The sequence below is a fragment of the Capra hircus genome, chromosome 8 (assembly GCF_001704415.2).
Source record: "Capra hircus breed San Clemente chromosome 8, ASM170441v1, whole genome shotgun sequence".
Lineage (NCBI taxonomy): Eukaryota > Metazoa > Chordata > Mammalia > Artiodactyla > Bovidae > Capra > Capra hircus.
Window position 1 is genome coordinate 108,056,335 of NC_030815.1, and position 21,595 is coordinate 108,077,929.

Here is a 21,595-nt window from a genome sequence, read left to right on the forward strand (position 1 = left end):
AACGCTGGGTAGGAAGAAGCACAAGCTGGAATCAAGATTGCCAGGAGAAATATCAATCACCTCATATATGCAGATGACACCACCCTTATGGCAGAAAGTGAAGAGAAACTAAAAAGCCTCTTGATGAAAGTGAAAGTGGAGAGTGAAAAAGTTGGCTTAAAGCTCAACATTCAGAAAACGAAGATCATGGCATCCGGTCCCATCACTTCATGAGAAATAGATGGAGAAACAGTGGAAACAGTGTCAGACTTTATTTGGGGGGGGGCTCCAAAATCACTGCAGATGGTGACTGCAGCCATGAAATTAAAAGACGCTTACTCCTTGGAAGGAAAGTTATGAACAGCCTAGATAGCACGTTGAAAAGCAGAGACATTACTTTGCCAACAAAAGTCTAGTCAAGGCTATGGTTTTCCCAGCGGTCATGTATGGATGTGAGAGTTGGACTGTGAAGAAAGCTGAGCGCCAAAGAATTGATGCTTTTGAACTGTGGTGTTGGAGAAGACTCCAACCAGTCCATCCTAAAGGAGATCAGTCCTGAGTGTTCGTTGGAAGGACTGATGCTAAAGCTGAAACTCCAATACTTTGGCCACCTCATGTGAAGAGTTGACTCACTGGAAAAGACCCTGATGCTGGGAGGGATTGGGGGCAGGAGGAGAAGGGGACGACAGAGGATGAGGCAGCAAGATGGCATCACTGACTCAATGGACATGAGTCTGAGTGAACTCCGGGAGTTGGTGATGGACAGGGAGGCCTGGCGTGCTGCAATTCATGGGGTCTCAAAGAGTCGGACATGACTGAGCAACTGAACTGAACTGAACTGAATCTTCACATCGTTCCCATGAGGTACATACCATTTCCCCAGATTTTACAAATGAGAAAATTGAGACATATAGAGCCAGAAATAGAAGAGTATTTCTGAGGGCTAAGAGAAAGATGTCTAGCTGTGTATGGCCAATTGTAGGCTTCCCAAGCGGCACTAGTGGTAAAGAATCTGCCTGACAGTGTGGGAGGCATTAGAGACGTGAGTTCGACCCCTAGGTCAGGAAGATCGACTGAAGGTGGGCATGGCAACCCACTCCAGTATTCTTGTCTGGAGAATCCCTTGTGCAGAGGAGCCTGGTGGGCTATGGTCCATAGAGTCTCACAGAGCCGGACACGACTGAAGTAACTTAGCTTGGACACACACACATAGTCAATTGTGCCAAGTACTGCTGTATAAACAGGAAACCTTTTAATTGGTTTTGTCCTTCCACAAACTTCAGCATCCTTTTATTGAGTGCATACCAGGGATGAATAAAAGAATGATCAGAAATCTGTTACTGGATGCACAGTGATTGTGGATCTGTCTCTTTGTCTTTGCTCTCTGGTTATATCCTGTGAGTATGCTGTACCTGGTAGATGACCCAAGGGGCTCGGACTTTTTATAGTGACCAAGGGAAACAGCAGCGGGAAACAAGCTGGACTGGTCCATTCTGCCAGCCAGTAGGAAAGAAGCAACTTGAAGTTGTTCACAGCTCTTGAAAGCTTCATACTGAGGCACAATGGTAGAAAGCTTTCTGACAACTGGATAAATTCAAATAGGAGAACAAGCACATTCCTGTTCTTCCTTCTCTCTAGCCATGCATGTAACCAATACAGAAAAAAAAGTGAGATATGTAGGAAGAATCAAGTGACATAAATGTCTGTTGAGTAAATGCCCACTGTACTTGTAGTATAGTTTAAAAGAATGTGGGTTTTTTTTGGGGGGGTGTGGGTAGGGGTTGTATTGTCTTGACTCTGGCAAGACTGATATTATTTCTCCCTTTGTTTCTGCAAGACACAAAATGATGTGAAGTCCTAAAGCTGGCTAGTGGCAGAATGAAAATTGACACCCAGGACCTAAAACTTCTACTTTTTATTCTATCTCATTGTGGTTTTTGAAATCTAGTACATACTCACCCCTTTTCATCTTCACCATTTGCATAATGATGACATGCCAGGATCTAGAGCTTAATTCCACAATCTTTTGGACCAAACTCTTGGCACTGAACTCCAGGCATGTTTAAAGTCTTCCTCCTTTCCCTGAGGCATTCCCTGCCTTCCTTCTCATCTGTAATGAGTTCTCCTCACATGCCTTATTCACACTATCCCCATTTTCTAACCCTCTCTACTCCCTTACTAGAATGCAACAGTTTTCAAGATGGCACAATTTTTGCAGAACTCAGCTCATAAATCAGTGGTCATGAAGAGTGACCATATTTTTCCCTTGACATGATCTTGAGATTAAAATCACCTTTTATTTTGTTTCTTTAAAAAAAAAAAAAAAACGAGTAAAATAAGCCCGTTATTGGATTTACACACTGGGCCAGGATCTTAGGCAGACACACAGAAAGAAAAGAAAAAGGAATCAGCTCTCACCAAGTGGACACAGTATTTGCAGTATTATGGATATGCAACCTCTTTTCTCCACAGCTCTGTAAAATAGGCATTGCTATCCTTATTACATAGAAGTAGAGACTGATTTCCAGTGAGATTCAGTAATAAATGAGGTAGAATTTCAATCAGGTAAGTATAGAATTGAAGGCAGGAGGAGAAGGGGAGGACAGAAGATGAGATGGTGGGATGGCATCACCGACTCAATGGACATGAGTTTGAGCAAGCTCCAGCGGTTGGTGATGGACAGGGCAGCCTGGCATGCTACAGTCTATGGGGTTCCAAAGAGTCGGACAAAACTGAGCAACTGAACTGAATTCTGGAGTAAGTGCTTTCTCCACTACACTACCCTGCCTTCTTCAGAAGACTAAGAAAACATGTCTGGCTTTAAATATACCCAAGCCTAGTGCTTCCCAATAGCTCAATGGGTAAAGGATCTGTCTGCAATTCAGGAGCCGCAAGAGATGTGAGTTCTATCCCTGGGTCAGGAAGATCACCCGGAGAAAGAAATGGCAACGTGCTAGAGTTTTCTTGCCTGGGAAATTCCATGGACAGAGGAGCCTGGTGGGCTACAGTCCATGGGGTTACAAAGAATCAGACATGACTGAGCATGCACAGAGAGAGAGAGAATAGTAAAGTGACTCTACTTACATGAGCCTCCATTATCCATGAATGTAAAATGATGGTCAAGGATAATTGTTAATTGTACAGGTGTTGAAGCCAGAAGGATCAGGGCATTAATTCTAGCTCTGCCATCTTTTGGCACATACTAAGACATGGAAAAGGTCAGTTTTCATTCCAATCCCAAAGAAAGGCAATGCCAAAGAATGCTCAAACTACCTCACAATTGCACTCATCTCACACGCTAGTCAAGTAATGCTCAAAATTCTCCAAGCCAGGCTTTAGCAATATGTGAACTGTGAACTTCCAGATGTTCAAGCTCGTTTTAGAAAAGGCAGAGGAACCAGAGATCAAATTGCCAACATCTGTTGGATCATTGAAAATGCAAGAGAGTTCTAGAAAAACATCTATTTCTGCTTTATTGACTATGCCAAAGGCTTTGACTGTGTGGATCACAATAAACTGTGGAAAATTCTGAAAGAGATGGGAATACCAGACCACCAGACCTGCCTCTTGAGAAACCTATATGAAGGTCAAGAAGCACCAGTTAGAACTGGGCTGGAACAACAGACTGGGTCTAAATAGGAAAGGAGTACATCAAGGCTGTATATTGTCACTCTGCTTATTTAACTTATATGCAGTGTACATCATAAGAAACGCTGGGCAGGAAGAAGCACAAGCTGGAATTAAGATTGCCGGGAGAAATATCAATAACCTTAGATATGCAGATGACACCACCCTTATGGCAGAAAGTGAAGAAGAACTAAAAAGCCTCTTGATGAAAGTGAAAGAAGAGAGTGAAAGAGTTGGCTTAAAGCTCAACATTCAGAAAACGAAGATCATGGCATCCGGTCCCATCACTTCATGAGAAATAGATGGGGAAACAGTGAAAACAGTGTCAGACTTTATTTTTTTGGACTCCAAAATCACTGCAGATGGTGACTTCAGCCATGAAATTAAAAGACACTTATTCCTTGGAAGGGAAGTTATGACTAACCTAGGTAGCATGTTGAAAAGCAGAGACATTACTTTGCTAACAAAGGTCCATCTAGTCAAGGCTATGGTTTTTCCAGTGGTCATGTATGGATGTGAGAGTTGGACTGTGAAGAAAGCTGAGTGCTGAAGAATTGATGCTTTTGAAGTGTGGTGTTGGAGAAGACTCTTGAGAGTCCCTTGGACTGCAAGGAGGTCCAACCAGTCCATTCTAGAGGAGATCAGTCCTGGATGATCTTTGGAAGGACTGATGCTAAAGCTGAAACTCCAGTACTTTGGCCACCTCATGTGAAGAGTTGACTCATTGGAAAAGACTCTGATGCTGGGGGGAATTGGGGGCAGGAGGAAAAGGGGACGTCAGAGGATGAGATGGCTGGATGGTATCACCGAATCGACAGACATGAGTTTGAGTGAACTCCGGGAGTTGGTGATGGACAGGGAGACCTGGTGTGCTGCAATTCATGGGGTCGCAAAGAGTCAGACACGACTGAGCAACTGAACTGAACTGAACTGAACTGAAGACAGTCTGTAAATGTCTCAGTCTCATAGTTCTCACTTTTAGATTGGGATACAATGAGTCTGAGTTAGAAAGTTAGAAATTAACTTGGAAAGTCAATTAAGTTAGGAAGCGCGTGTAAGATATTTAGCCTAGTTCTTTATATGTTAAGCATTCAGTAAAATGGTGACTGTTTGTTATTGGGAGTATTAATGGAACAGAAAGGGTGACATAAAGTGCTAGAGCAACCAAGAGCCCAGGGCCCCTGTTGCCTAGGGTATTAGAAGGAAGACTCCACTAAAAAAGATTATGTTTGAATTAGATATGAAGAATGAATGAAGGAGGTCTCCCGCGGATAAGAGCATGAGAACATGAAAAGTCACAATGACCAGGGGTCTGGAGAGTGGCCAGTACACTAGAGTCTTAAACATCCTGCATAAGTGTCTGGACTTCATTGCATGAAGCCCCAAAGGAAACCCTGAGAAATCTTTAAGTGAGGAAGTGGTGAGATGCTTTTGGTTTTAACATCACTATGGCTACCGTGTGATGCATGGTCTGGAAGCCCCGAGAGAGTCATCTCTCCTCCTTCTTCATTCTTTGCGCATAGTCACACTTCTGGGTTCTGAACATTTCAAGCTATGAAATCACATTTAGAGGGCATGATGGCGGAGCGGGGAAGGAGAGAGAGAGAAAGAAAAACAACCAGAGGGAAAAAGCAGGTCCCCGGAGATCCAGCGAAGATGCCCTCACTGTTCTAACATGGAGAAAATGAGAAAAACAAGGAGCATATTACAAACAAGAACATGTGTATGCATTTATTAACATTTCCAACGTGGATTTAATTTTCCGTGTGCGTCCCGCCTCCACAGAGCCCAGTGCATTTCATCTAACCTCTCGTTAAGTTGCATATGAGCCATCTTTTTAACGTGTCCTCTGGGGGAATCTTCAAACAGACTCTATAATCTCGCTTATAAATGACTCTCCTTCAAAATGCTGTTTACATTCATTCTTTCACCAGCTCCTCCTCCACCACACCGCTGCCAAGCTATGTATGTGAACCGCTGGCCTTTTAGAGGAGATGGACTTCCAACCCCTTGGTATTGTCCGTGTGCTCTGGGGTCAGGCACACTGGCTTTAGTTCCTCGCTCCACCACTAACTTCATAGGGTGTGTCTCTCTGAGGCAGGAGGTCATCACCTGTAAAATCTGGCCAGCGATTAGAAACTTCCTCATTTTGTTGTTGCAGGTTAACTGAGATGGTTATTCTTTTTGCATCATACTTCTTATCAACCTCTAGAACTGAGTGCAAACACTGGTTCCTACCACTTATTAACTGTATTCCTTGAGGTATCTGAGTTTTGCTTCTATTATTTGTAAATGGTATTCATATGTAAACACTTAACTCCCAGCATTGCGTCGGGACAGAATAACACTAGCTGATACTTATTTTTTGTGTGTGTGCGTGTGTGTGTGTGTGTGTGTGTGTGTCTGTTCTAATATGTCCAGCACCAAATTCAAGCAATTTAAGTGGTTCATTTTCTTTAACACTTTTAGCTATTTACAAAAGAAGCAATATTATTGTCCTCATTTTACAGGTGAGAAGAGTAAGGTACAGACAGGTTAAGTAATGTGACAGGGCCACACAGCTTGGATTCCCATTCAAACCCAGGCAGTGAGGTTCCAGAGCTTGTTATCAGCATCCCATTACACTTGTGCCAAGAAATAGTTTCACTGCAAGCATTTTGCATGGTTCACTAGGCCTAGAAGATTGGTAATATTAATTTCTTTCACCCTTTTACATCCCTCCCTCCCTGGTCTAGGAAGCAAATATGGCTGCTGCACGTTGAGCAAAGCAAGGGGAGGATAAAAGTCAAATTAATAGAACACGGCAAGGTGTGAATAAGGTGAATATAGTTATCATCATTGAGCTCCTCTGCTGTGCAAGGCTTGAGATAAGGAAAAGGGGGTAGGAGAAGGTGGCAGTCAGCTCTTTGCCCCCAAAGGACTTTAAATCTAGTAAAGGAATTGGCATGCATGTCATTACCAATGATACAATGCATCTTCACAGATGAACCTTAAGAAGTGCTATCGACCTAGGAGAAATGATGTTTATTTCCATAGGGCAGGAAATGTATGATAATCATAGAAACTGCTACAAGCAGAGGCGACTTAAGCTCTATGAGAAAATATATACAGAATCTATTCTCTCGTATTTCCCATTCCTAGCCCACTCCCCATTTGAAAATGAATGAAAATGTTGGGAAGAGATCATCTTAGGACATGTGTATGCATTTACATTTTACACAGGTGGAAGAAAATATCTGCGACTCATCCTAGCCAGTTATGTAAATACCACATCGAAAGTCTTATTAACCCACGTAATGCATTTACATAGATGATGAAAACCAAACTGGAAGTCAGGCAAACTGCTCCACCAACCCAAGACCTGAATCTTAAACCAGTTCTTGAATAAAAATATCTCTCCAAAGGGATAGTGGGACTTTCCAGGCAGTGATAGTGGTAAAGAACCAGCCCACCATTGCAGGAGACCTAAGAGACATAGGTTCGATCCCTAGGTCAGGAAGATCTCCTGGAGGAGGGCATGGTAACCCACTCCAGTATTCTTGCCTGGAGAATCCAATGGACAGAGGAGTCTGGTGGGCTACAATCCATGGGGTTGCAAAGAGTCAGACACAACTGAAGCGACTTAGCACACGTGCACAAAGGGATACTAGGTCACATGCAAAATAAGTCTGATAGTTGCAAAATTCCAGGTTTTTTAATGAGTTTCAGGTGAGATGGGTGATGGTGTGTCTGCTTAGACAATATGGGTCCAGCAAGGGGCACATATTCAAAGGATTGTTATTGCCTCTGCTTAGATCACCCTCATTCACTCCAAACTCTAGTTCATGAAGCGGTCGAGAGTCAAGACAGAAACTCAAATAGCCCTGAAGAGCTTGTTGCTAGCACAAGCAGTTTGCTTCATAGGGTTCTAATGGTGCATCCCAGAGAAGGCGATGACACCCCACCCCAGTGCTCTTGCCTGGAAAGTCCCAATGGATGGAGGAGCGTGGTGGGCTGCAGTCCATGGGGTCTCGAAGAGTTGGACACAACTGAACGACTTCACTTCCACTTTTCACTTTCATGCATTGGAGAAGGCAATGGCAATCCACTCCAGTGTTCCTGCTTGGAGAATCCCAGGGACGGGGGAGCTTGGTGGGCTGCCATCTATGGGGTCGTACAGAGTCGGACACAACTGAAGCGACTTAGCAGCAGCAGCAGCAGCAGCATAGCGGTGTATCCTGGGAGACAGTTCCCTGAGGGCGGAAGAGGAGGGGAGAAGCACACAATCAGGTCAATCTGAGGATTTGGGACAAAGATGGGGATGCTGTCTATATGAAGTCTCTCAGTAGTCCTGTGCTCCCTGTGCCCCATTGGGTAAAAATGAAAACCTTGTCATCTTCATTTGTATCATTTCAAGTTTCAAAGCAAATAATTCCACCTTTAGAAAAAAAATGAAGGGGAAAATTTAACAGAGAGATTGTAAATAGACCATAAAAATGGAAGTTTGGTATACCCATTTTCAAACTATACACACAGTCCTCTCTCTCTCTCTCTCTCTCTCTCTCTCTCTCATATACACACAGACACACACAGACACAAAATCCCCTCCTCTGGGAAATATCTCCTCTCTCTCCCCCTTCTGACTCTGAGGAGGTAATGTGGCAAGTTTGTCAACAAGGACGGAAACTAAGGCAAACAAAGCCAAGATAGGTTAAGAAAATAATAGGAAATAGATCAGTTGGAAGTTAGTAATTGTAGGAATAAATACTTTTTTACAAACTGGTGAATCTTGAGATCTTTACCAAATCATATCAGCACTCAGGACCATCAGATGCTAAGATAAGGTGCAGTTACATTTAAAACACTTTGCTTAAGAAAGTAGTGGTGTGAGCACTCAGATTTCTAGCATCCTAAACATCTCCTGGACTCCCTTGTCTACCTGGTAAATGTATTATCATTCAGTTCCTCACCTTTGATTCGAATTTCCTAATTTATGTTTTTCTTTGCACATTTTCCCCTAGATGGGGTGTGTGTGCATGTATGCACACTCAAATTAAAACCAAGATTTTGCTATTTGGATCCCAAGTTTGCATATTGATGGACAAATTTGTGTTTAAGTCATTTAACTATGCTCAAGGCATAGTTTCCTCATTTGGTAAAAAGAGTCGCTTATAAGAAAACCTACAGCCCAATTGTGGTAAAATAGAGAACTTAATCGTGCCTAGAAAACTATCCTAACACAAATGAATGGCAAGCAAAGGAAAAGGCTAGAGTCAAACAAATGGATATTCTGCCATTTAGAAGATGTACAGCTTTGAGCAAGTTATTCACCCTGTTTCTGCCTCATTTTTCTCATCTGTGATCAAAGAACGGCAAAGCCCATTGCACAGGATTGCTTTGAGCATTTGATTAAATGATGTCTGCATATCCTGGTTACTCTATAGATGTTCACCGTCATTGATTGTGAATTATCAATGTATCTAAATGCAAAGAATAATATTACTAGTGATATGAGTAATTTGATTTGATTGTCGACTCACTGAATACAGGGACTAAACTTCTAATTTTGTATCTACCAGATGATACATAAACTTGATAAATTAATTAGAATGAGAACACTATGAAGCAGATTAAACAAACAAATATTTTATGGAAGTGGTGTGTGTCACTCTATGTGCTAAGACTTTTCAGTAGCGTCCAACTATTTGCGACCCAATGGACTGTAGCCTGCTACGCTTCTCAGTCCGTGGGATTTCCCAGGCAAGAATACTGGAGTGGATTGCTATTTCCTTCTCCAGGGCATATTCCTGACCCAGGGATTGAACCTACGTCTCTGATGTCTCCTGCATTGGCAAGAGGGTTCTTCCACATGATCTCATAATGAGGGGGAAGAAACTGTGCAGTTACCTTCTTCCAGATGAATGCCTCTAGGCTCCACCCAAATGGTCTCCCCAGGCTGCCTGACTTAGGGGAAGTTCTGTGAACTCAGGAGCCTTGGCAAACACTGCTGAATGGAGAGTGATGTTGAGAAGTGACAGAGGATACGTCTCTGCTTCAGGAATCTCCTCATAATTCCAAGATTGTGGCTGTTCAGTCTCTCAGTCAAATCTGATTCTTTGCAGCTCTATGGACTGTAGCAAGTCAGGCTTCTCTGTCCTTCACCATCTCCCAGAGCTTGCTCAAACTCATGTCCATTGAGTCAGTGATGCCATCCAACCATCTCATACTCGGTCACCCCCTTCTCCTCCTGCCTTCAATGTTTCCCAAGATGAGGGTCTTTTCCAATGATTCAGCTCTTCACATCAAGTGGCCAAAGTATTGGTGTCTTAGCCTCAGCATCAGTCCCTCCAATGAATAGTCAGGATTGATTTCCTTTAGGATGGACTGGTTGGATCTCCTTGCAGTCCAAGGGGCTTTCAAAAGTCTTCTCCAACACCACAGTTCAAAAGCATCAATTCTTCAGTGCTCAGCCTTCTTTATAGTCTGACTCTTATATCCATACATGACCACAAGTCACAGGCACCCCAATGTCCATTGCAGCACTATTTACAGCAGCCAAACATGGGAGCAACCTAAATGTCCATCAACAGAGGTATGGGTAAAGAAAATGTGATACATACATATGATGTAATATTATTCAACAATACAAATAGCAAATGCCATTTGTAGCAGCATGTATAGACCTCATATCATGAGCTTCATGGATAGATTCTCATACTGAATGAAGTGAGTCAGAGTGAGAAAGACAAATATCATATGGTATTACTGGCATGTGGAATCTAAAACAAGGCCACAAATGGACTTATTTACAAGACGGAAGTAGAGTTACAGATGTAGAAAATAAACTTATGGGTACTGGGGTGTATGGGGGAGGGATAAACTGGAAGACTAAGATTGATATATACACACTATTATATATAAAATAGATAACCAATAAGGACCTACTGTATACAACAGGGAACTCCACTCAGTGCTCTGTGATGGCCTACATGGGAAAAGTATCTAAAAACGAGTGGCTCTCTGTATAATAGATTCACTGTATTGTAAACCTGAAACTAACACAAGATTGTAAATGTTGTAAATCATTATAAATCAACTATATCCTAATAAAAATGTATTTAGAAAAGAAATAACCACACCCTTGGAAGATTAGTCAGAGCCACCCTATAAACTATGAAATAGTCAAGACAATGGGAAACCAAGGAACTACAAGCATGAAATTATTACAACAGGGGACCAGTTTGTTTTCAGAATGACTGTGGTCTCAGGCAGTCATGTGAATTACTGTTTACCTGAAAGAGCATTTTGGATAACTGTCCAGCATTTATGATGACTTTAATTGGATTCTCAAAGGAATTTGTGACTCAATATCTGAAAGCTCTGCTTCTAAAAAGGGTAAGTTCCGGATAAAACAGGAAACTCTCAGGGCTCTTTGCTGTTCTTGCTGCTGTGCACTCGTCATGTTCTCCTCTTTGTGACCCCGTGGACTGCAGCGCGCCAGGCTTCCCTGTCCTTCACTATTTCCCAGAGTTTGCTCAAACTCATGCCCATTGCTCAATGATGCCATCCAACCCTCTCATCCTCTGTCATCCCCTTCCTCTCCTGCCTTCAATCTTTCCCAGCATCAGGATCTTTTCCAATGAGTCAGCTCTTTGCATGAGGTGGCCAAATTATTGGAGCTTCAGCTTCAACATCAGTCTTACCAATGAATATTCAGGTTGATTTCCTTTAGGATTCACTGGTTTGATCTCCTTGCAGTCCAAGAGACTCTCAAGAGTCTTCTCCAACACCACAATTCAAAAGCATCAATTCTTCGGCACTCAGCCTTTTTTATGGTCCAACTCCCATATCCATACATGAATGCTGGAAAAGCCAGAGCTTTGACTATATGGACCCCTATTGGCAAAGTGTTGTCTCTGTTTTTCAGTATGGTGTCTAGATTTGTCAGAGCTTTTCTTCCAAGGAACATGTGTCTTTTAATTTCATGGCTGCAGTCACTGTCTGCATTGATTTCGGAGCCCAGGAAAATACAATCTGTCACTGTTTCCATTTTTTCCCCATCTATTTGCCATGAAGTGATGGGACTGGATGCCGTGATCTTAGTCTTTTGAATGCTGAGTTTTAAGCCAGCTTTTTCACTCTTCTCTTTCACCTTCATCACGTGGCTCTTTAGTTCCTCTTTACTTTCTGCCGTTAGTTTGGTGTCATCTGCGTATCTGAGGTTATTGATATTTCTCCCAGCAATCTTGAATCCAGTTTGGGATTCATTCAGCCTGGCATTTTGCCTGATATAATCTGTGTATAAGTTAAATAAGCAGGGTGACAATATACAGCGTTGACATACTCCTTTCCCAATTTTTGAACCAGTCCATTGTTCCACGTCTGGTCCTAACTGTTGCTTCTTGAACCTGCATACAGGTTTCTCAGGAGGTAGATAAGGTGGTCTGGTATTCCTGTCTCTATGCATGTCTGATTTTTAGTAGAAAGCATAATCTAGGAATAAGGTATGTGATGTACTCTTCATGAGTTGATTGAGATTTTTTTTTTTTTAAGGAGACTATGGTATATTTTAATGAAATAGGGCCACTGTCCATGAGATACCTGCCATTTTATGATGAATTTTGACATTGTAGGTGTGGGCAAAGAGCGCTGAAGTAGAGGTCACAGTGTCCGCACCCTACTCTGACCTCAGCCTTGCAGCTCAGTGGACCAGTGTCATTGACCTTCGAGGAACAAGCCGTCTCTCGCTGGAGTGGGGAGTGTGGCAGAGGACACTTCTTTCTCTCCCTCTTTGCCAACAGATTCAGGGACTTGCCAGTAGATCGCTTCACACCGGCATTCAGAATCAAAACTGATTCTGCAATAGTTTTTAGAAAACAGATCGTGGGTGGTGGTAATTCTAGCAGGTTCCTTGGCTTAGTGGCATCTTTTTCTCTGGGAGTGGAGTACATTGTTATAAGAGAAAAGGGACCAGTGAGCACCCCAACCTCCCTAATTACACTGTTGAAAGAGTTAACCTTGACCGAGCATTTCCCAGGACCCTCCACTAGGCTGTGTCCTTGACCTTCCAGATATAGTTATATTCTTGGGAAACCCCTCCAGGGACATATTTTCCAGCCTCTCTTTCACAGAGGAGGAAACTGAGATTTGCAGGATTTAAATTAAAAAGTAGTTTAAAATCACAAAGCTAGCAAACGATGGAGTCAATATTCCCACCCAACCTATCAGACTTAAGAATCTACTGTCTCATACAGTGTTTACTGGATCCAAATTTTATAATGCAATAACTTTTTCAAGAAATAAATTAGGATAGTATTATGCATTGATTTTAAAACTTCTGAAAACTGTAAATCACTCACCTGTCCTCTTAACAAGAATGTGGTTCCCGCTGATAAAAGTATCACAGTATATTAGCACAGAAATTTACAGCTTTCTCCTTATTATTTCAGACGCTAAACATTTGATCCTTATACAAAGTGTGGCTTTCTTGCACTAGGTCCGACACGGCTCAGGAAATTTGCTCAGCCCTAAGTTTTGCGTGCTTCTCTTCTGGACTGTCACAGGACAGATTCCTTTTTACTTTTTTCATCTCCCTGTTTAAACATCCATCTTGTTAGAGGCCTTTCCAGGTTGCAACATAAGCTCTGTAAGATCAGGGGCTTTGGTTTCTACCATATTGCTATGATGGAACCTGGTATAGTTTCTGGCACATAGTAGGTACTCAATAATATTTGCTGAAATGGAGCAATATTGGGTAAAAAAAAAAAAATGTTTCCCATTCAGAAGGAAAGGAATGTAAAATGATTCAGGTGAGATGGCTTACTTACGGCTAGTAAATAGCAGAATAGGGCTTGGTGCCAATGCTCCTAATTCTTAACCACACGCTTTCTCCCACTTAGCTCAGCTCTGCCTCTAATGTAATTGGCTCTGAGCACAGGGCCAGCACGGCTGTGCATAAAGCCACATCAGTGTAGCACACCCAGTAAATGGATCTGAGTTCTGGTACTTAAGGGGAAAAATGCAGCGTTGAAAGAATGGCCTCTTATTTATCTTTCTGAGGGCTTCATTTTTGGAAATGCTAACAGGAAGACAATAAATTACTCCAATGCAACTACAGGAAGCATAAACCTTTACTTTGTTCCAAAAAGTGGCATATGTTCCACTTAACCTCTAGAATCCCAGGTTGAGGTCTCAGATCAGTTCCACCCTGGTGCCTTCGGGTGAGTCACAGCCTCTCCAGAACTCAGGTGTGTGTGTCTGCAATACTTTTGAACTGGATTGGATGATCTTTAAACTCCGTTGTGCTTTAACATTTTCAGTTGTGAACGCCCTGGGTGCCCTCCTCACCACTAGGAAAACAGACATATCTCTGGGGCTGGAGAGGAAACACACTGGGTACATTAGTGTGAGATGAGAAATGAATCCAGGATCCCAACTTGGCTCTCAGATAGGTGGGAGAGAAAGCAACCCTGTTGCTAAGTTGAAAGATAATCCATTCTCAAGAACAAAATCTGTTACCTTACCCTCGTACACACAAGGCCAGGCCCGAAGAGCATGGAAACGAAAATAAATGCGAGGAAAAGTTCTGCTGCTGCTGCTCCTAGCAGTTTGCTGATGTCTTTCTCCCACTTTGCGCTGACTGTCAAATGGTCTATCAAGAGGTTAGTTTGTAATTAAACTCAGCTCTAATTGCTGGAACAAGTAACTAATTGTGTTCTTAAATCCTTTTATTTTATACCCTAGAAACCAGTGTGTTCTTGCCTTTAAATGCTAGTGGTTTGAGAGAATCACATAAGTACAGCTTTTAGCAGAAATTTGGTTCATTTGAAGCTTTTACCCAGAGCATCAATCAAGAAAACTAAAAGGAGAAAAAAAAAAAAAACATGAAACCAATTGGTGAAGGGAATAATCCTCCCTCCACAACAATAACAAAAATAAATTTGTAGAAATGTTCTGCCTTCTCTCTTTCTGAATTATAGATAGCACCATGTTTAATGATTGGTTTATATGCTAAGACCCATATTCAGGAATCTGTCTATTTTTAAATAGGCTCTCTATCTTTAAAGGGTCAGCTGGGTGCTTTTGAGGTATGGAAAATCTTTTGAAGCCATTCAGATCCATTTAGTGAGTCATCATTTTGGAAACAAAAAAGAGTGTGAGTAATGCAAATGTCAGTTTAATGTGAATTTGAGTTATGTAGAGGAAACAAAACAGTTGAGTCTGAAAGATTTTTGGAAGAACAAGAAAGCAAAGACGTTAATTTAGACATAGTACCTGTTTGTCCCTGTTAGGTAATGCCGGTGGAGGCCAGTGGCTCTAAAAGTTTAAAATATCTTTCTATATTTGGACAATGTGGTGAGTGTTTGGGGCTGTGTGTCAGCCTCCAACTCCCCTTTTTCCCTCCCTATGAAGTCCTTCAGTTTTGGGTGCCAGAGACTCCACTCCCAGGCTTCCCAGGTGGTGGCACAGTAGTAAAGACCCTGCCTGCGAATGGAGGAGATACAAGAGATGTGGATTTGATCCCTGAGTCAGGAAGATCCCCTATAGAAGGAAATAGAAATCCACTCCAGCATTCTTGCTTGGAAAATTCCATGGACAGAGGAGCCTGGCGGGCTGCAGTCCATGGGGCCACAAAGAGTCAGACATGAGCAACCACAGGCACGACCCCACCCCCAGTGCCCACAGCTTTAGTTTACCAGTGTAACCTTGCCCATCCCAAGCTCCTGGCCGCACTAGTGTGGTCAGTAGACCAGGGATACGCCCGTGACTTGCACAATTTGGGCCCATGAGGACAAGTGAGAATTGGGTCAATATCTTCCTTTGTGTCAACAGAGAAGCGCCTTCTTTCTCTTCTGCTGTTTTTAAGTGTGGACCTGAAACCCCAAGGAGAAAATACCCATCTCATCTGTTGCCATCCAGAATCATTTGAATTTTTTTCTATGGAGACTTACTTTGCTTATAGTTGAAAATGCTGAGTGATGGAGTCTGAGATGAACAGGAGTCATCTGACTTGTTCTAGAGAACTTGGACCTAGGATGAAGCTGACACCTCAGTGAGACTGAAAGAAAGAGAGAGAGACTATAGACCTTGGTGACTTCATCAAGTTGTTTGATCAAACCTTGCCTAAAATTATATGTGAAGCCTTTTCTTAAGCTGGGTGAGTCAATAAACTCTATTGTTTCCAAAAATATTTGTTGAGCATTTAGTATATGGGAGCCAATGGTCTAAAACCAGCAATAGCATCAAACAAGAGGTTCCTATAGTCCAGTGTAAGAAGAAAAGGATCAAAACTAACAATGAAGCAAACAAAAAGAGAGGTAGAATGATAAAGCTGAAATAGAGCATATTCATTTCCCAGGGCTACCATAATCAAGAACCACCAGCCAGAGGTCTTAAACCACAGACAGTTTTGCCTCACTCTTCTGGGCATTAGAAGTCCTAGGTCTACGTGTCGGCAGACCGGGCCCTTCTGAGGGCTGCGGGACAGAATCTGCCCCAGGCCTCCCTCCCACCTCCTGGCGATGTGCTGGCATCTTGGCATTGCTTGGCTGCGGATACATTACCGCGGTTTCTGCCTGGATCCTTGAATGGTGTTTTCTCCTATATCTTCACACTGCCTTCTTCCTGTGTATATGTGCCTCTGTGTCCAAAGTCACCCTTTTCATAAAGACACCAACCATGCTGGGTTAGGGTACACTCTTGTGCCACTCTTATGGACATTTAACTAACTTTATCTGCAAGAAAACTCTATTTCCAAATTAAATCACATTCTGAGGCAATGGGGGTTTAGACTTTAACACATTATCATTCTGGGGTGGGAGGGAGGGGATGCAATTCAACTCATAACACAGAATAATGTGATTGGAGACACTCTAATCTTACAGCACGTGTGTACTCAATCGTGTCTCACTCTTTGTGACCCCATGGACTATACCCCACCAGGCTCCTCTGTCCATGGAACCTTCCAGGCAAGAATACTGGAGTGGGTTGCCATTTCCTTCCCCAGGTGATCTTCCTGACCCAGGGATCAAACCTGTCTCCTGCTTGACAATGGATTCTTTACCACTGAGCCACTTTGTATATGTGATCATGCATTTCTGGGGAGATGCCATTTACTCTGAGAATTAAAAGGTAAGATGTAACTGAATGACTAGGTCTGATTATCCGAGGAGGAAAAAATTATTTGGGGCAGATAGAAAATCGAATGGATAGTTTTTAATTACCAAGCTACAAAAAAAAAAAAAAAAAAAAAAAAAAAACAGACCAAAGAGCAATGATTAAAAAAAAAGACCTTTATTACTTATGTCCATTTGAGTTATATTTTCTATAATTTGAAAGTTAAGGAGTTAGGTAGGGTCTGTCTGAATAAGTCCTATTAGGAATTTACGAACTATAATTTACTTATAAAAGCCCTGGTCCTTGTTTTCTTTATTGCGCAATGAGATGACTTTCTACTTCTTGCTTTGATACTTGTCAGATATTGTGGTCTTTGGTTTTATTTCATGTCAGTTTTGCTAATTGTATATTTCTGAAGTTGGGGATCATTGTAGTGCTATTTTTCTCTCTGGTGACAACCATAAGCTTGTCAAATATGAGGGCCTCAACAAAAACTGAATAAATGAAAGGAATTTCAGTCTAGTTTAGGAACAGCGGTGTGCCAGTATAAGTCAATCAAGAGGCTAATCTGCCCCCCACCCCCCAAAAGCCCCTGACTTTTAGCAGGTGCCGATTCCCAGGGTGTAAATATTCCCACCATTACTGATTTCAAGCTACTAAATGACATCACGAGCTGAGGAATGCATACAATTGCCTTTCATCAGCCAGCACCAGCTCACCGTGAGGGCGAGATCTATTTCAGGAATCTGTTTTGGGAAATGGGTCACACTTTGTTATCAGACTAACTTAGGTTGTAGATTTGTTGCTAGCACTGAAAGCTGTGCAATCTTCAAAAATTCACCTTAGTTCAGTCACTCAGTCGTGTCCAACTCTTTGCAACCCCAAGGACTGCAGCACGCCAGGCCTCCCTGTCCATCATCAACTCCCAGAGTTTACTCAAACTCATGCCCATTGAGTCGGTGATGCAATCCAACCATCTCATCCTCTGTTGTCCCCTTCTCCTCCTGCCTTCAATCTTTCCCAGCATCAGGGTCTTTTCAAAGGAGTCAGTTCTTCGCATCAGGTGGCCAAAGTATTGGAGTTTCAGCTTCAGCATCAGTCCTTCCAATGAATATTCAGGACTGATTTCCTTTAGGATGGACTGGTTGGATCTCCTTGTAGTCTAAGGGACTCTCAAGAGTCTTCTCCAACACCACAGTTCAAAAGCATCACTTCTTTGGCACTCAGCTTTCTTTATAGTCCAACTCTCACATCCATACATGATTTACTGGAAAAACCATAGCTTTGACTAGACAGATCTTTGTTGGCAAAGTAATGTCTCAGAACTGAACTTCAATCTTAGTTGAGTGTTAATATCCTCATCTATAGGGCTTCTCTGGTGAATCAGATGGAAAAGAATCTGCCTGCAATGCAGGAGACCAGGGTTTGATAACTGGGTCAGGAAGGTCCCCTGGAGAAGGGAATGGCTACACGTTCCAGTGTTCTTGCCTGGAGAATTCCATGGACAGAGGAGTCTGGCAGACTACATTCCATTGTGTCACAAAGAGTCAGACCCAACTGAGGGACTAACAGACACACATACAGATCTATAAAATAAGAGTAATACTTGCTACAGAGGATTTTTGTGAAAAGTAAGGTGAATTATCACTGATAAGGCAACCAACAGGGTAGAGAGTAACAAAAACTAATAACCTGTTAGCCTCAATTTTGAGCCTAATAACCTCAGTTTTGTTGTTGATAGGAAAGGTTTCTTATCTCTTGAATTTTGTTGCAAAAATGTAAATGAATCTAAATGCTGTGAAAGAACATGGAACTTGTCCGAGGGGGAACCGACACTTCCTACTGACTTTGACTCTAGGATCATTGCAAAAGGCAGGTGTTTGAATGGACATCAATGACTGGAAGTTGGCCTTGAGTTCATGAGGCTTAATCTGTAGTTATTTTCTGGCCACAGAGAGTATATGATGTCAGCATTGAATAAAAAAAAAAAGGAGATTCCAAACCAAGAAGTGACTTGAATGATTGAACTATGAGACAAAAGGTAGGAAAATCTTTGAGGACTCAGAGCCCTAATCACTCTCCTCAAAAATGGCTTCATTTATGTTTATATTAAATTTTCTCTCCAATAGGAGAATAAATAGTGAGCTTTCTTCTGTGAAGAAGGTTGTAAACTCATGTTTGAAGTGTTGGACAAATTAAAGAGAATAAGTGAAACAGACTCTGTATCTGAGAGAGAAAAAGAGAAAGAGACAAAGACAGAGAGAGAGGAAGAAGAATGTGGCTAATTAATTTGAAGATTGTATCCCAAGGCATTCAAATTTTATTTTTTTATTTTTTTTCAAGCATAATAATTTGCAACCTTTATTATTCTTTTTTTAAAAATATGTTGTTTCTTATGACACAGTTCACGATTCGGGCTGAAGCCTGGAGACCAGCGCTTGTCTGCAGGGGCTGAGAAGTCTTGCAACTGTGGGTCTGCTCGTGGCTCCAGAGGCTGCAGGCCGTCTTAAATGTCCTGTGGCAGAGCTTACACGTGAACCGTCTTTTAAAAGTGATGGCGGAGAGAGGGTGGTGGGTGCGTGGTAGAACAGCGTGTCTGACTCTCAGGGCGCGAACAGCTTGTCGGCGGTGGGAGTGCGGGTTTCGGGCAGGCCTGTGGGGCTGTCGGGCTCCAGGGGCTGGATCTTGGGCAGCGGTGGGGGCAGCGGGGGCAGCGACGGGGAGCCAGCGGGGCCCGGGCCAGCCTCGGGGTCCCGGTGCACAGGGTCCTCAGAGGCCTGGGCCATGTGGGGCTGGAAGAGGCTCCAGAGCCGGAAGTTGGTGCGGAAAGCCTTGTTGCAGACGTGGCAGGTGAAGGGCTTCACGGAGCACAGCAGCTCCTGGTGCCGCTCCAGCTGCTTAGGTGCCGGGAAGGTCTTGCCGCACTTGTGCTCCTCGGCCTCCTCCGCTGCCTCCTCTTTGACCTGGATCTTCAGCGGCTTGGAGAGGCTGAGGTCCTCGGGGAGGCAGGTGGAGTCTTCGGTGTCAAAGTTCACAGGCTCAGGGCCGCGGCCGGCCCCCGCGGGGTCGTCTCTGGCCAGGCTCGGGCGGGACTGGGGGCCGGGCAGGGCCGGTGGCCTCGCCTTTGAGGTCAGGCCGGGGTGGCCACGCGCTCCCTGGGCCGCGCGGCCCTGGCAGCCCCAAGGGCCTTCTCCCCCGGGGGCATCTTCACGCGCTGCTTGAGCTGGCAGAGGAAGCGGTAGGCCTTCCCGCAGGCCGTGCACACATACGCGCCCTTGGCCCGGGAGCGCAGGCCCCGCTTGAGGACCTGCGCTGGGCAGCCGCCAGGGCCCTGGAAGCCGGGCCGGCCGCGCCGCAGCTTCAGGATCAGCGCCTTCTTCATCTCCCACTCTCGCACAGTATCAAGGAGCTTCCTCTGGAACTTCTCGTCCAGGACAGCGTGGGAGCTGGCGGCCGGAGCCGGATTTTTCGCCCCACCGTGCTGCGTCTGGCAGTGCGTCCACACTTTGAAGTTGGTGTGAAAGCGCTTGTGGCAGATGTCGCAGGCAAACGGCTTCTCGGGGTTGTGGTACATGAGCACGTGCCGGTGCAGGCCCGCCGTGGATCTAAGGACTTTAAGGCAATGTTTGCATTTAAACTTGTTGTTTGGTCTCGTGCCCTCCAACTCACCAAATTCATCTGTGTTCAAGTCAGAGCCTGGGAAGTCGGCCTGGAGGGCAGATGGGCTTGAGCCCTCCTCGCGGGGGTCTCCCGAGCCCGGGGAGCCTGGGCTCTCAGCTTTGGGCTGCTTGGCCGGCAGCCTCCCGTCGGTCTAGAACTGCCTCTTGGCCGGGAGTCTGCTGGGATCTTTCCGGTCATCTTCTGTCTGTAGGGCCAGGTCTCTCGTGGCGGCCGCGGCATCCCCCACGGGGACGCAAATGATGTCGCATGGCTCCGGGGGGCAGCGCGGCTCAGCCTTGACCCGCACCTCTGGCCCCAGGGGCGCCCCCGGCCGCTCAGCCGGCTGAGAGGCGCTGAAGGACCTGAGGCGGTGAGGCTGCGGGGCAGGGGCCCGGGCGTCAGGGGCCGCGATCTCGCCCCGGCCCTTGGAGGGCAGCCTCTGAGAAGAGAAGGCGCCGAGCACGCTGCCCGCCACATCGCAAGAGCCCACGCCTGGGGGAGGCTGCAGCTCGGCCGTGGGCGTGTACATGGGGACTTGGCTGTCCATGGACAGCGACCGGCGCAGGAGGCTCTTGACAAGCGGGCCGCTGCGGTCCACACCCTGGGCCCCGTGCGCCGGCGCCCCGGCTGGGATGACCAGCCCCAGCCTAGAGTAATACAGCAGCTTCCGGTCCTCGCCCGGCCCGCTGCCCCGGCCCGCCTCCTTCAGCGGGAAGGGCGTCTCGGGCGAGCCCTGCAGGGACAGGACGGACGGCCCCAGACGGACTCTGCAGTGCCAGCTCCACGGCCACACCTTTGGGAAGCAGGGTGCTGGCGCCTGATATATTCCAAACCATGGGTCTCAGTTTGAGATCTGATGTATCTGTAGAAGCCTTTCACTCCTGCTTCTAGAATCCATGTCAGCTCAAATGGAGAGAAACACAATCAACTTGTTTTTTCCACTAGATTGGCTTATTCGTATCTGATTTTTATTTTTAGTGTTTCTCTTTTGTCTATAATGAATATAAGATAATTGCAAATAATCTAAACAGAATAGAAAAGCATATGGCATAAAGCAAAGTGCCATCAGGGTCTCCCACTCAAAAGACAACATCTGAACAGTCTGCTGAATGACCTTCTGTGTCAGTGCACACACGTGCACACATGTGTTACATGCACATGTGCACACACAAGGCTCTGTGTGGCCTTGCAAACTGAGCTCATGCGATACATGCTCCTATTTAATGGAAAACAT

The 21,595-nt window shown here is 44.5% G+C and overlaps 1 pseudogene; it reads right to left on the reverse strand.

The window, feature by feature from the left end:
* LOC106501799 lies at positions 19,066–21,197 on the reverse strand (annotated as a pseudogene).